The sequence below is a fragment of the Heterocephalus glaber genome, unplaced genomic scaffold, assembly GCF_053883595.1.
Source record: "Heterocephalus glaber isolate CG9 unplaced genomic scaffold, H.glaber_assembly_v1.0 deba00001457, whole genome shotgun sequence".
In the NCBI taxonomy this organism is placed as follows: Eukaryota; Metazoa; Chordata; class Mammalia; order Rodentia; family Bathyergidae; genus Heterocephalus; species Heterocephalus glaber.
The window spans coordinates 43,720,619-43,735,578 of record NW_028258305.1 but is presented as its reverse complement, the minus strand read 5'-3'; the positions used below and the strand labels follow the sequence as shown (position 1 = coordinate 43,735,578).

Sequence of the window (14,960 nt, the reverse complement as noted above, 5' to 3'; positions counted from 1 at the left end):
ATCATGAGCAAAAAACTAACCGATGCACTACTGTCCTTACCACGGCCTCTAAAAAATTATTTTAATTTGTTTTAACATAACTTACAAAACTATTTTATGACACGAGCTCAATTTTAATAATTAAACAAGAAAACTTACCTGTCTGCTTAATAACAACACATGCCTGTCTTCACATGTGTAGGGAGGTTAAAAAACTGTCATCCATAATTGGTGTTTTACTTGCCAAGTCTCGAAGTGCACACAATGTCTGACTCCACAACACGCAGTCCATGCCCAAGCACCACAGAATTCAGTCATGAAAACACTGCTAAGATCACTCCACGATGTCAAGTTTACAGACTCGCATACTAGCTATCCAGTGTCACAGGCAGCCAGTGCATCAGACAAACCTGCCACAGAACCCAGGGCTTTTCTACACCAGCCACCCTCCTTTTTAAATAACTTGTGCGAGCTGCCCAGAATTTCCTTTGCCTTTTACTTCTCCTTCCCTGTAAAGGTCCTGTACAATCTAAGGTTTTTTGGAACACTTACTTAGAGCTATCTGAATCCGTCAATCCCAAATTGCATTTCCCAAGGCTCCAAATAAAGTTCTTTCACAGTTTCTTAGCTTGAATTGATCAACGGTATGAATTTCTCATCAAAAACCATGGAGGCCATGCACATTTTAAAGTGCTGAAAGAAAAGAACTGTCAACCCAGAATTCTGTGTCTAGTGAATATATCCTTCAAAATAGAGGAAAAATAAAGATATTGTCTGATGAAGGAAAACCAAGAATTTGTCATTAGCAGACCTGCTTCAAAAGAAATGCTATTCTGCCACCTGCCTCGCAAGTGCAAGGTCCCGACTTCAATCTCCAGTACAAAAAAAAAAAAAAAAAAAGCTGAAGGAAATTCTGGAAGTGGAAAAAATAAAACCTAGGATTTTTGTAATGAAAAGCAACAAAAACAATAAATGAATAAAAATTCTAATTTTTTTAACCCTTTAAGTCCTCAAGAATATCTGTGACTTTTGAAAAAAATATAAACTATGCTGGAGTTTTCACTGTATGTAAATATATCTCATACGAAAACTACGGCATATGGCTGGAAGATTTCTATATTTTACATATAAAGTAAAAAAATATTAATTTCAGGTATGATGTAAAAAGTATGTGTAAATGCCAGAAAAACCCCAAAAAGCCGTACAAAGAGATGCTGCTAAACAACAACAGATAAATTATACTGAAATAATAAAACTACGGAGTTACGTTAAATGTGAAGCCACATTTCACACCATTAGGGTGACTGCTATTTAAACTCTCCTTCAAAAAAAAAAGAAAGCAAAATAAAAAGTGTCAGTGAGGTTGTGGAAAAATTAGAAACTTCTGCATTTGTGATGAGAATGTAAAATGGTCCAGCTGCTAAGGAAAGTAGTATGGTGATTCCTTAAAAAGTGAAAATAAAACTAGCATTCTGAGGTAGGATTTTAAAAAGTAAGAGACAGATAAAGGGAACTATTCCTTTAGGGGATGGTCAGGGTTACCGGGCTTGCCCATGCCTGGCGTAAGAATAGCCAAAGAGTAAGGGTGACTGCGTGGGTGCGAAGGAGGGGATGAGGGCCTACTGTTTTGTGGTGCAGCCGCAGCTCTGTAAGATGGAAAGAGCTCTGCAGATGGATGGCAGTGACACATGGCAGTGTCCTCACCGCCACTGAGCTATACACGTACAAGTTTAGGTGCTGCATTCTATGCTATATGTATTTGACCACAATGCAAACATATATTAAACATAAACAAACTAAAATACACCAATTAAAGATTGTTAGAATTTTTTAAAATCCCAACTATAATTACAATTTATGTATAAATTAAAATTTACACAATAATTCACAATTTATAGTTATATAGGTACATGTAACATTTGTTATAAAAATGTAGTAATATAAATAAATTAAGTCAAATGAAGACTGTTAAGAGAATGAAAAGACAAGCCACTGACTATGAGAAAATATTTGAAAAACACCTATCTGATAAAGGACTGGTACCTAAAAGCATACAAAAAATTCTTAGAATTCAAAAATTTAAAAAACCTAATTAAAAATGGGCAAAATGTCTAAACAGATGCTTCATTACCTACAGAAAGCAAAAATATATATGAAAAGATGTTCCATATGAGACATCATCAGGGAATTACAAATTCAATTAAAACAATGAGCTATCACATAATAGAATCACCCAAAATCCAAAACACAAGACAATACCACATCCTGACAAGGATGGGACCAGGAATGGAAAATGGTACAGCCATGCTGGAAGACAGTTTGGCAGCTTCTTACAAAACTAATTCCATATAATCCAACAATCATGATATCTGGCATTTACCCAAAGGGTTGAAAATATGCCCACAAAATGTCTGTCTATGAATACTTATAGAAGCTTTATTAATAAATGGCAAAACATGGAAGCAACCAAGATGTACCAAGGTAAATGAATAACAAATTGGCATATCCACACAATGGGACACTTACTCCACACTAAGATGAAATGAGTTTATCAAGCCTCAAAAAGACATAAAGAAACCTTAAATGTTTATTGCTAAATGAGAGAAGTCAACCTGAAAGGCTACATATTTTGAATTATTCTCATTATATGACACTCTAGAAAACTGGAGACAATACAAATATCTGTGGTTGCCAGTGAGAGGAAGGAAGGGATGAATAGGTAGAACACAAAAAATGTTTAAGGCAATGAAACTATTTTGAATGTTATTAGCAGTGATGAAAAGATGGTATTATCAAAGTCCTTAGAATGTGTAACACAGTGACCCCTAACACAAACTTCATTTAATAATTAGGTGCCAGTATTCCTCAATTGTAACACAGGTAGCACACTAACAATGTCAGGTGTTAATAATCAGGGAAATGAGGGGGGGACAAGAGATTAAAGGGAAATCTACATTCATTTTTTTGTGTAAATCAGAAACTTCTTTTATAAAGTCTAGTAAAAAAATGTGTGCAAAAGACTTTTTACAATAGCTCCCTTTAGTGGAAAGAGAAAGAGAATAAAATATGCACGTACTTGCTTATTTTAGCAAAAGAAACACTAAAGAGATTGGTTACCTACATAGTAGAAGGGATAGGGCACCAACACCTCTCTGGATCTAACTTGTTGGCACAGTTAGGACTCTATGATTTGGTTCATATTTTTTTATAACTTTATTATCAAACGCACACACATACAAAAATTAAAACCATTCAAAGAAGAACAATGCAAGGGGAAAAAAAACTACAATAATATTCAAATTCAGTAGAACTCAACCAAAACAAAACTGAAAAGCACATAAACATTTTTCCACATAACTTAAAAAAGCACCTCAAGCACCAACAAGACACCAGAGGATGTGATTTGTTTCAGAAAGGTCCCCCAAACCAACACTGAACAAATAGTGGTCTGGAAAAAAATTCCAGTTAGCTAGCAGACGCCACATAAGCCAAGCTTCTCCCTAATTTAAATTTCGATACGGTCATATGACACGTGATGGAAACAATCCAAGAAATATGTTATTAGGCCATTTCATCCGTGTGTATCCTTACTTACACTTTCAGTTTCTCACACTAGAGAAACTATTCGGTATTTACACATGTATGTCCTATTTATTTCACTTAAGAGGACGGCCTCAATATGCATCCATTTAGGTATAAATGTCTAGTTTCTCAGATTCATTTTATTTTTCTTTGGATTCATGATTGAGTTTATTCATGATTGAAAATTATTTTTGTTTGTGCATGGGGTAAGGAAGGACATAAGGAACAGAGTTGTGAGAGAATGAGAAATCTATGTTTCAAACAGTAATTTCATACTAAGACCCAGATTTCTTCATCATATTCTTTCCCTCTGAAGAATCTTTCAATTATTTGTACCAAATTTGCTTTTTCCTCATTATCAGGAGCTGAGTTTGGGTGGGGATTGATGGCACCTGATGAACAGAGAACCTTGCAGGAGAGCTACAAGGCTGTGTTCATGAGTTCAAGTTCAAGAACTTTTAGATTTTAGAAATGACTTTTAGCAAATCTGTAGTATGAGTGAAATGATATGATGTTTGAGTTGGCTAATTTAACAATATGAAAAAAATCACCATTTCAGGAATTGGCCATATGTTTTAATCTCAGGAACCTACCCATAAGGATGCTCTATATTACTGAACACAATGAACATATTAATACTTTATAGGAAATGTTTATTATTGATCATCTCAATGAAAAAAAATACTTGTCTTTCTCAGGGCTGGTCTCTTTGGAAATATAAAATACACGTCAAAATTATGACCCATTCTAAGTGTAACATCAAAATTTCTATATAGTGTGCAATCGGAATTTCCAATAACAAAGACTTCAGAACTTGCCAGTAAAACAAAAGGAGCAGGGGCTGAAGATGTAGTTCTGTCCTGCAGTGCTTGCCAAGCACATGCAAGGTTATGGATTCAATCTTCAGCACTGCAAAAACAACAAACAAAAACAAAACATACTATGCAATGGGATCAGGAAACTGCATAACCCATCCTGGCTCTGAGTATCCTCCATGATGGTGCAAAGCATGGTCTGTGAAAAGGGGGTCAGAAATGTGATTGTTTCTGTGTGGAGAATATGTCATTTGGGAATGGAACTCATGGCACTTAAAGTGCACCAACATGTTATTTTTTTTTTTTAACTTTTTGCCCACATAGTGACATCCAGAGGTATCAAGGAGTAGACAGCAGCAGGAAGTATTTAGCTTTGACTTCTGAGCAGATGTAACACCAGTTATTCATCCTCTGCTAAAGACAGGCCTGTATCCAAAGGCTCTAAGGTTTCCTACTTGGCCTTCTTTCTATGACTTGTTGGTCCCACGGCTTCTATTTCACTGTTGTTTCTTTTCCTCATTCCCTGCTTCTTCTTGGTATCACTAATCTTATCTTCAATTTCTTCGCTATCTGATTCTTCAGAGCTTCTGTGTTTATCTGGATCTGGAAGTGTGCTTGGATCAAATCCATCATCATCCTCATCACTCCAATCCAGAAAGGCCTCCTCTTCATCTTTGGCCTTGGCTTGTTTCTTGTTAGCTTCTCTTCTGGCTCTCCTTTCTTTCAGTCTTTTTTCCCCATGCTTTGCCTTAATTTTCTTCCTATGTTCTTGTTTGTCATATTTGTCCTCTTCCTGAAGCCTTTCCTTTGCTTTATCCCGGTTGATACACCAGTGTCATCATCTTCCTCTGTATCCTTTGTGGCGGATTTCTGCATTTGCGACCACTGCTGAACCAACTCCCCTGCATCAGTAAATGTTATTTTTTTATTCACTTTAAAATTTATCTTCATTATTTTTTTTTGCTTCTGCAACTTTTGTTACATCTTTCTTCACACCAGATTTAGAAGATTCTTTCTTCGGTAATGCTTTATTCTCATTAAGATCCAACCCAAACACATCACGCTGCTTCACTTTAAGAAAATTATCATCAGGTCCATCTTCTTCCTCATCATCTCTGTCCAAGAACTGCACAGAGACATCCTTGACCTTCTGCGCCTCGTCAATATTAGGAACAGACTGAGTTTGAGACTCTCTTGCTTGTCCCAGTTTCTCTTCCTTTTCATCATGTTCCTCCTCTTCCTCCAGTTTTTTATCACTAGTACCACTAGCCAACCTGTACTCTGTTTCTCCTAGGCTTTTCCCACTTTTCTGTAGGACGAATATTTTCTCACTGCAATAGCCTCTAAATTCTTCCACATCATCATTGGTTAGGGATGGAGTCTTATGCTCAATTATTTTGTTGGCTTGGCTCCTAACCAGTTCTTTAATGGGCTGTTTCTGCATTTTCTGAAGAAATCTTACTTGTGGTGCCACAGCAAGACCAAGAGACCTTTCTAAGTTGTTTTTTTGTTTCTTTGTTTGTTTGTTTTTTGGTACCTGGGATCAAACTCTAGTCCTTGCGCTTGCAAGGCAGGCAGCGGCACCAAAGAACTAAATCCCCAGCCCTAACAACTTTCACTTAATTTCCACTGGTAGATTAGAAATACTATCTTAAAGAAAAGACTACTTTAGTAAACAGCTAATATTATAATATGGATTCACTGCCTTTTTCCTACATGACAAGAGTCATGTCAGAAACAGAGGTGTCATAATGAAAAGCAGAGATTCAGAAATAGGACTGTTGAAGTTCAAATTCTGGTGCTGTCCTCAGGTTCATATTTTAATACTACAATGCATAAAGATGGGAGAGACCATAAAAATAAACACAAACAAGAACTAACTAAATTTTAATTTGAAAAGTAACATCATCAGAGTAAAGGCAGGTTGTATAAATGGGAAAAAATCCCAAGTAACTTTGGAACAGTGTTTAGACTGTATGCCCTCAGATCAAGACAACAAACAGTATAAACAAATTCTGAAGTGTAGTTAGTAGGATATTTGGTTTTTGTTGCTGTTTGGATTTTGGTGATATAGGTTAATTCTTATTTAGCTATTTTAGATGTAAAATAAAATTACATAAAATCAGAATCTGATTCTCTAGGTCAGGGCTGTCCAATAGAAATATAATCCAAGCCATATATATGAATATATGTATGTACAGATATATCTTCTAGTGACCAATTATAAAGAAAAAGAACAAAGTAGAAACTATTTTTCATAAATATAACCCAATAGATCCTAAATATTATTTCAACATCCAATCAACAGAAAACTATTAATGACATTACATCTTAATTTTTGTAATATACCTTCAAAATGAGTGTTAATTTTACATTCACAGCACACCTCAACTTGAACTAGCCACATCTCAAGAGCTCAATAGCTACGTGCAGCCAGTGGCTACCAGACTGTACAGCAATGTATCCAGTGCATGTACCAATTTATGGGAAACACAGAAGGAAATGAACATGTTAACTTCACCACAGGGATTCGAGCATCAAAACTCAGACTGTGGAAAATTCTATGGGTCAAACCCGGTTTCTTCAATAAGTTAATGGTGAGAGAAAAAGAGAAGCTGAGGAGGAATCTACCGACTAAGAGATTAAAAAGACAAAGGAGAGGGCCAGAGATTTAGCTCAGTGGTTTCGCTGCCTGCTGCGCAAGTGCAAGGATCCGAGTTTGATCCCCGGTACCAAAAAAAAAAAAAAAAGACAAAGGAGAAAAAACCCAGGACATACTTAAATGTGTTATTTAGAAATGCACACAAGTGATAAAACTGAGGAAAAGCAGGAATCATTACCATAAATGTTAAGGTTGTAGTTACCTTTGAGGAGAAAAAATGATTTGTGATTAATCTACACATTTGTTTCAGGCAATATTCCATATTTCTGTTATGTTTTATAATGAAGAGGTATAAGATCAATAAACATTCAATGGAAATATTTGAAATAACTAGGTATTGATTTCTTAAACATCACAATACAGGAGCCTATCCCCTAGTCTACTCTTCTGAAATAAAATACCCTTCTTCTCTTCGGGTTTTGTTGTTTTTGCTGTTTCTCTTGCTTGCTTTTGAGATAGGATCTAAGTTGTGCAGGCCGGCCTCATCCCCAGGCCCTCCTGCCTCGGCCTCCAAGGATTACAGGCCTGTGCCACCAGGGCTGGCTGTAAAACACCCTGACACTTATTCAAGACCCACATTTCCTCAACTCTTTTGGAACCCTGACCACTAATCATCCCCTTTCCCATCCTCAATCGCTCTGCTCCTATTGAGGGCATACAGGATAGTGGTAAATAACTAGGCTCTTATATCAGAAACCCAGGGTTCAAATCCTGGTTATACTATTTAGTTGTTTGACTTACAGCACATGATAACCTGTGATTAACTCTCCTTATGTCTTTCTTATTGTTGGGACACAATACCTGACACCCACAACTGTTGAGGAGGAAAGGTTTATTTTGGCTCAGTTTATAGAAGTTTCAGTCCATAGTGGGTTGGCTCTAAGGCAGGGCAGCCCTGCAGAGGAGAAAGAGCTCACAGCATGGAAGCAGAGAGAGATAAAGGGAGGAGGAGGGAGATAGATCCTTTGAGGCCATGCCCCCAGTAACCCACCTCCTCCAACCAGGGCCATCCTCCCAACATGACATTTACCTATAAACTCATCATGACCCCATGATCTAATTACCTCCCAAAAGCCCACCTATGAGAGCATGAGGCTGTGGGGTATCATGCAGATATAAAGCTAACACCTCATTAGCACAGAAAAAAGAAAATAACGATAGTATCTATTCAACCAGCCATAGTGGTGCATTCCTATAACCCTAGCACTTTGGGAGGCTGAAACAGGCGGACTGCAAGTTAGAGCCTAGCCTGGGCAACTAAGCAAGATTCTTGTCTTAAAATTTAAAAAATTAAGAGAGGGGTGGGGATGCAGCTCAGTATGAAGACCCTGAGCTCAGTCCCTGGTATTGCTAAAAACCAAAACTAATAATAGTATCTAATTCGTAGGGTTGATCTGAATATTAAATATCTACAGCTCTCTGAAGAGGACCTGGAATCGGGGTACATTTTCCAAAATGTTAGCTGCTATTATCCTTGCCACCTCTACCACCACCTCCATCCCTTCAGTAGATGTTTTTTCACTTTTATCAAAATCATTTCCTCAACCTTGTGTGCTTCTCTAGTTGCTCATCTTCTTTCCCCTTTTCTTGAAGGTGCCAAATTGCAATGTACATCTGCAGTATTAGATAGATATCTGCAGCGATAGGTATCTATGTCTACTGAGCATTTGATATTGTTGTCTGTTTTGAACCCCAAACTCTCCCCACCTTGAATTCTATGACACTATTCTTTTGGCTGTCCGGGTTTTGAAAAAGTATGATTAGTATCAACTGTAAGACATCTTCTACTTCCTGTTCCTCTACTTGCTACTTTCATTCTGCTTCAAAAGTACTGCCTAAGTGATCGTTCTTACTCAAGGTTTGAACAAGCACTTACAGGCAGCTAACTTCAAGTTTTTAGCTCTGCTCTCCTCCAGCTTGTAGTATTTATCTAAATGTCTGCTGGAACTGGATGTCAGAATGTCAAACACTGCACTCTCTCCAGACTCGCTCCTCCCTCCTGTTCATTTCGATCACCCAGGCAGACACCTGAGAGCAATTCCAGGGCCCTTCTCCATCCTTCATCACCAAAATCCAATCACTGAGTTTGGAGCTCTAAACTTCTCAGAAACTCTTTCTTATACCTAGTTTAACTTCCCTAGTTTGGCCCTCTAGCATCTCTCACCTGGAAGAAAAAAATACCATAGGAAGTACGTGTTGGCCTCTAACACTTTTTTCTCTACTTTCATTCTAAAGCAAACTACAACTGTCCATAGTTGTCTGACCTTAACATATCTGCCTGTTTCCTCAGCTGGAAAAGTTCTTCTCATTTTTTACTATATTCCTGCATTTTTTGAAGACCTGTTGAGATACCACACCCATCAGAAAAAACCCTCAGGGCTGAAGAGGCAACTTCCCAGCTGTCATACCACTGCCCAAAGTGCTGAGGAGCAGAGCTACCCCAAGCTGAGGAGAAGCCTTCTGGGCTGCTGTACCACCGCCCCCAGTGCCAAGGAGGTGAGCTGCATGGGCACCAGCAGCACACACACACACACACACACACACACACACACACCGTCGAAATGAGAAGACACGTAAAGAAGTCTCAAAACCAGCTTCCAGATCACCTAAAGCAACCCCAAAGGGAAACAAGATGGAACAATCTGATACTCAACCACCTGGACCCCCTGAACTGGCAACAAAAGAGGATCTGGAAAAAATGAAATCAGAAATCATTTCTCAGATAACAACAGAGATTGTGCCCATAGTACAAGACATGGTTAATAAATCCAGAGAGGACACAGATGAAAAAACAGAGGAGCTGAGGAACATGATGGAATCCCAACACAGGAAACAAATGGAATCCGTAAAACAGATGCAAACAGATTTCCAGGAGATTAAAAACTCCACTGAAAGTTTGCGCAGCAGAATGAGCCAATGTGAGGACAGAATTTCAGATGTAGAAGATAAGATTGCAATCAGTGACCAGGAAAAGAAAAATTTCTTTAAAATAGTAAGGGACTACAAGAAATCAATCCAGCAGCTGCTAGAAGATGCAAAGAAGAAGAACATAAGACTGACTGGAGTCAATGAAGAAACAGGAGAGTGCAGACGACATAAAAAAAACTGTTCACAGAAGTGATGGCTGAAAACTTCCCAAGCAGGGGAAAAGAACTTGACATACAGATAATTGAGGCATACAGGACTGCAAATAGCCTTGATCAAAAAAAATCTACACATTAAAAAAAAAATCTACACATAGGCATATAATAGTTAAAATTCCAGAAACCCAACAGAAGAACAAAATTCTACAAGTGGTTAGAGAAAAGAAACAAATCACATACAAAGGAAAGCCCATCAGAATCACAGCAGACTTCTCAACACAAACCCTCAAGGCAAGAAGAGCTTGGAGTGACGTATTTCAAGCCCTAAAGGAAAACAGCCTTGAACTTAGATTGATGTAACCTGCAAAACTATCTTTCAAAATTGATGGAGAAATAAGATACTTTCATGACAAAAAGCACCTTAAGAACTTCATGAATACCAAACCAGCACTGCAAAAAAATTTTAGACAGTATTCTAGGAAAAGACAACGAGGATCACAACCCCAAGAAGCCCAGCAGAATGAATCCATTGGGCGTGACAAGAAAATAAATGCAAAGGGGGAGAATCTAACAAAAACAAAAAGTCATGACAATGATAAGTCAGTACCTATCAGTTATAACCATCAATGTTAACAGTCTCAATTCACCGATCAAAAGAAATAGGCTGGCAGAATGAGTCAAGAAGCAAGATCCAACAATATGCTGCATACAAGAAACACACTTACTTCAAAAAGAAACTCACAGACTGGAAGTTAAAGGGTGGAAAACAACACTCCATGAGACAGGAGCCTGAAGAAAAGCAGGAGTAGCTATGAGCTTTGCAGATCAAGTGGATTTCAAACCAGCACTGATTGAGAGAGACAAAGAAGGACATTACATCCTTGCAAAGGGAACAATCCAAGAGGAAGAGATGACAATCATAAACATATATGCACCAAACACTAGTGTTCCCAACTATATAAAACAAATACTAACGGACATGAAAAATCAAATAAGCACAAATACAATATTAGTGGGGGAGGGCAGTGGTTCTGCTGCCTGCCTCATAAGCGCAATGTCCCAAGTTCAATCCCCAGTACCAAAAAAATAGTAGTGGGGGACCTCTATACCCCACTGTCACAAATAGATAGATCAACTAGACAAAAAACAAGCAATGAAATACTAGAACTCAATCAAACTCTTAAACAAATGAATGTAACAGATGTTTACAGAGTGTTCCACCCCAGAAAATCAGAATACACATTCTTTTCAGCTGCATATGGGTCCTTCTCCAAAAGAGACCACAAACTCCCTCATAAAACATGTTTAAGTAAGTGCAAAGGAATTGAAGTTATTCCCTGTATATTATCAGACCATAGTGCAATGAAATTGGAGATCAATAGCAAAAGAAACCACAAGAATTTCATAAACACATGGAAATTGAACAACACACTTCTCAATAACCAAAGGGTCACAGAGGAAATTAAAGAAGAAATCAGACAGTTCCCTCTATTAAATGACAATGACAATACAACATATCGGAATCTATGGGACACAATGAAAGCAGTCTTATGAGGGAAATTCATAGCAGTGAATACTCACATTAGGAAAACAGAGTGAGCCCAATTAAACAACCTGATGCTGAACCTCAAGCTTCTAGAAAAATAAGAGCAGGACAAATCCAAAGCTCATAAAAGGGAAGAAATAATAAAGAAATCAATGCAATGGAGACTAAAAGAACTATACCAAAAATCAGTGAAGCTGGGCTAGGGATTTAGCTCAGTGGTTCTGGCACCTGCCTCGCAAGCACAAGGTCCCAAGTTCAATCCCCAGTACAAAAAGAAAAAAAAAAATTAATGAAGCCAAGAGTTGGTTCTTTGAAAGAATAAACAAAATTGACAAACCTTTAGCCAACCTTATCAGAAAAAGGAAAGAAAAGGCCCATACCCATGCAATTAGGAATGAAAAGGGTGAAATTACAACAGACCCACCAGAAATCCAGAGGATCATCAATACCTACTTCGAGAACCTATACACCAATAAGATGGAAAACACAGGAGAAATGGACAGATTCCTAGATATGCATGAATTACCAAAGTTGAACGAAGAAAACCTAAAAATTCTAAACAACCCAATATCAATCAATGAAATTGAAAAAATTAAAAACTTACCAACTAAGAAAAGCCCAGCCCCCAATGGCTTCACTGCCTAATTCTACAAGACATTTAGAGAGGAACTGCTGCCACTACTGTTTAAACTCCTTCAATGAAATTGAAAGGGAGGCAATGCTCCCAAATTCATTCCTGGAAGCAAGCATCACCTTGATCCCCAAAGCAGAAAAAGAACCAACTGAAAACGAGAACTATAGGCCATTCTCACTAATGAACATAGGTGCAAAAATCCTTACTAAGATACTGGCAAACAGAATGCAGAAGGCCATCAAGAAGATCATACACCCCGATCAAGTGGGATTCATCCCAGGAATGCAGGGATGGTTCAATATATGCAAATCAATCAATGTAATACACTGTATCAATAGAGCCAAGAACAAAAATCATATGATCCTCTCAATAGATGTACAAAAAGCATTCGACAAAATCTAACACGCATTTATGATAAAAACCCTACAAAAAATTGGAATAGATGGTCTCTACCTCAAACTGATAAAAGCCATCTATGAAAAACTAACAGCCAATATCACACTAAATGGTCAAAAACTGAAATCCTTCACACTAAAATCAGGAACAAGACAAGGATGTCCACTATCACCAATCCTGTTCAATATAGTTTTGGAAACATTCGCCACAGCAATTAAGAGAAGAGAAAGAAATAAAAGGAATAAAGATAGGAAATGAAGTCAGATTGTCATTATTTGGAGATGACATGATATTCTATATAGAAGACCCCAAGAACTCCACCAAAAGTCTTCTACACTTAATAACCAAATTCAGTCAAGTAGCTGGATACAAGGTCAACACACAAAAATCAATAGCTTTCATCTACATGAACAACAGACTCACTGAGAGAGAAATGGGGCAAACAATTCCTTTCACAATAGCATCCAAAAAACTGAAATACCTAGGAATCAACCTAATGAAAGAAATCAAAGACCTCTTCTCTGAAAACCATAATACTCTGAAAAGAGAGATCAAAGACAATATCAGAAAATGGAAAGACATCCCTTGCTCCTGGGGAGGAAGAATCAACATAGTGAAAATAGCCATACTTCCAAACCTGCTATATAGATACAATGCTATCCCAACTGAAATTCCAGCAGCATACTTCACGGAACTTGAGAAAGCAATCCAAAAATTCATTTGAAACAAGAAGAGACCTAGAATAGCAAAAGCAATTCTAGGCAACAGAGACATGGCACTGGGTATCACAATCCCCAACTTGAAACTATACTACAAAGCTACTGTGATAAAAACAGCATGGTACTAGCAAAGAAACAGACCTGGGGACCAGTGGAACAGATTAGAAGATGCAGAAACAACTCCAGACACACTCAGCCACCTCATCTTAGACAAAGGAGCCAAACACCCTCACTGGAGGAAAGACAGCCTCTTTAATAAATGGTGCTGGAAAAATTGGGTTTCAACTTGCCAAAGATTAAAACTAGACCTATTATCTCTCACCATGCACTAAACTAAAATCGAAATGGATTAAAGATCTAAATAGTAAAACAGAAATGGTGAACCGGCTGGAACAGAGGTTAGGTAGAACTCTTGAAGACACTGGTGTAGGAAAAGATTTTATGAATAAAACCTCAGTTGCCTGTGAACTTATACAAAGAATCAACAAGTGGGATCTCTTCTTACTAAAAAGCTTCTGCACCACAGCAAGAGAAACCACCAACAGTGTGAAAGACAACCTACAATGTGGGAAAAAATCCCCACCTGCTGTTCCTCAAAGGTCTACTATCTACAATCTATAAAGAACTTTAAAAAATCAAAACTCCCAAATTTAAAGATCCAATCCAAGAATGGGCATCTGAAATGAACAGACATTTCTCACACAAAGAAGCAGAAATGGCAAATAAACACATGAACAAATGTTCAACATCACTGGTCATTCAAGAGATGCAAATGAAAACAACGCTGAGATTCCACTTCACTCCAGAAAGAATGGCTGCTATCACGAAATCAACCAATAACAAATGCTGGCAGGGCTATGGGGAAAGAGGAACCCTGCTCCACGGCTGGTGGGAGTGTAGACTGGTGCAACCACTGTGGAAATCAGTATGGAGATTCCTCAAAGAACTAGGACTGGAAGTCCCATTTGACCCAGCTATTCCCCTGCTGGGTATCTTCCCGAAAGAATTAAAAGAATCATACCACAGCGATGTATGTGCACCCATGTTCACAGCAGCACAATTTGTAATAGCTAAAACTTGGAAGCAGCCCAATTGCCCATCAACTGGAGACTGGATAAAGAAAATGTGGTTTTTAAAATGGAGTACTACTCAGCCATAAAAAGAGAAATTAAGAGAGATTTGTAGCTAAATGGATGCACACTGAGGTGATACTCTTTTAAGTGAAATAAATAGGACACACATGTGTAAACACCAAATAGTTTCTCTAGTGTGAGAAACTGAAAGTGTAAATAAGGACTAAAAGGTATAAGAGATAATGTGAAATAGGAAGGGGAAGTGGGAGGCGTAGGGGAAAGGAAAGAAGAGAATGGAATTAATATGAGAGAATGGAAACAAAGTCTTTGTAAATAGGGAGGGTTGGAAGGGCTGAAGGGAAGGCAGGAGAATGGGGAAAAAATAAGAACCAAGAGAGATTATGCGAAGGTGCAAATTTTCAATGATGAGAGTCATATTTCATACCTAAAATGTACCGGTAAAATTAATGA

The 14,960-nt window shown here is 37.9% G+C and overlaps 1 pseudogene; it reads right to left on the bottom strand.

Annotated features, from left to right (window-relative positions):
• Positions 1-1,974: 1,974 nt before the first annotated feature.
• LOC147827075 (putative ATP-dependent RNA helicase DDX10 pseudogene) lies at positions 1,975-8,048 on the bottom strand (annotated as a pseudogene).
• Positions 8,049-14,960: the final 6,912 nt, after the last annotated feature.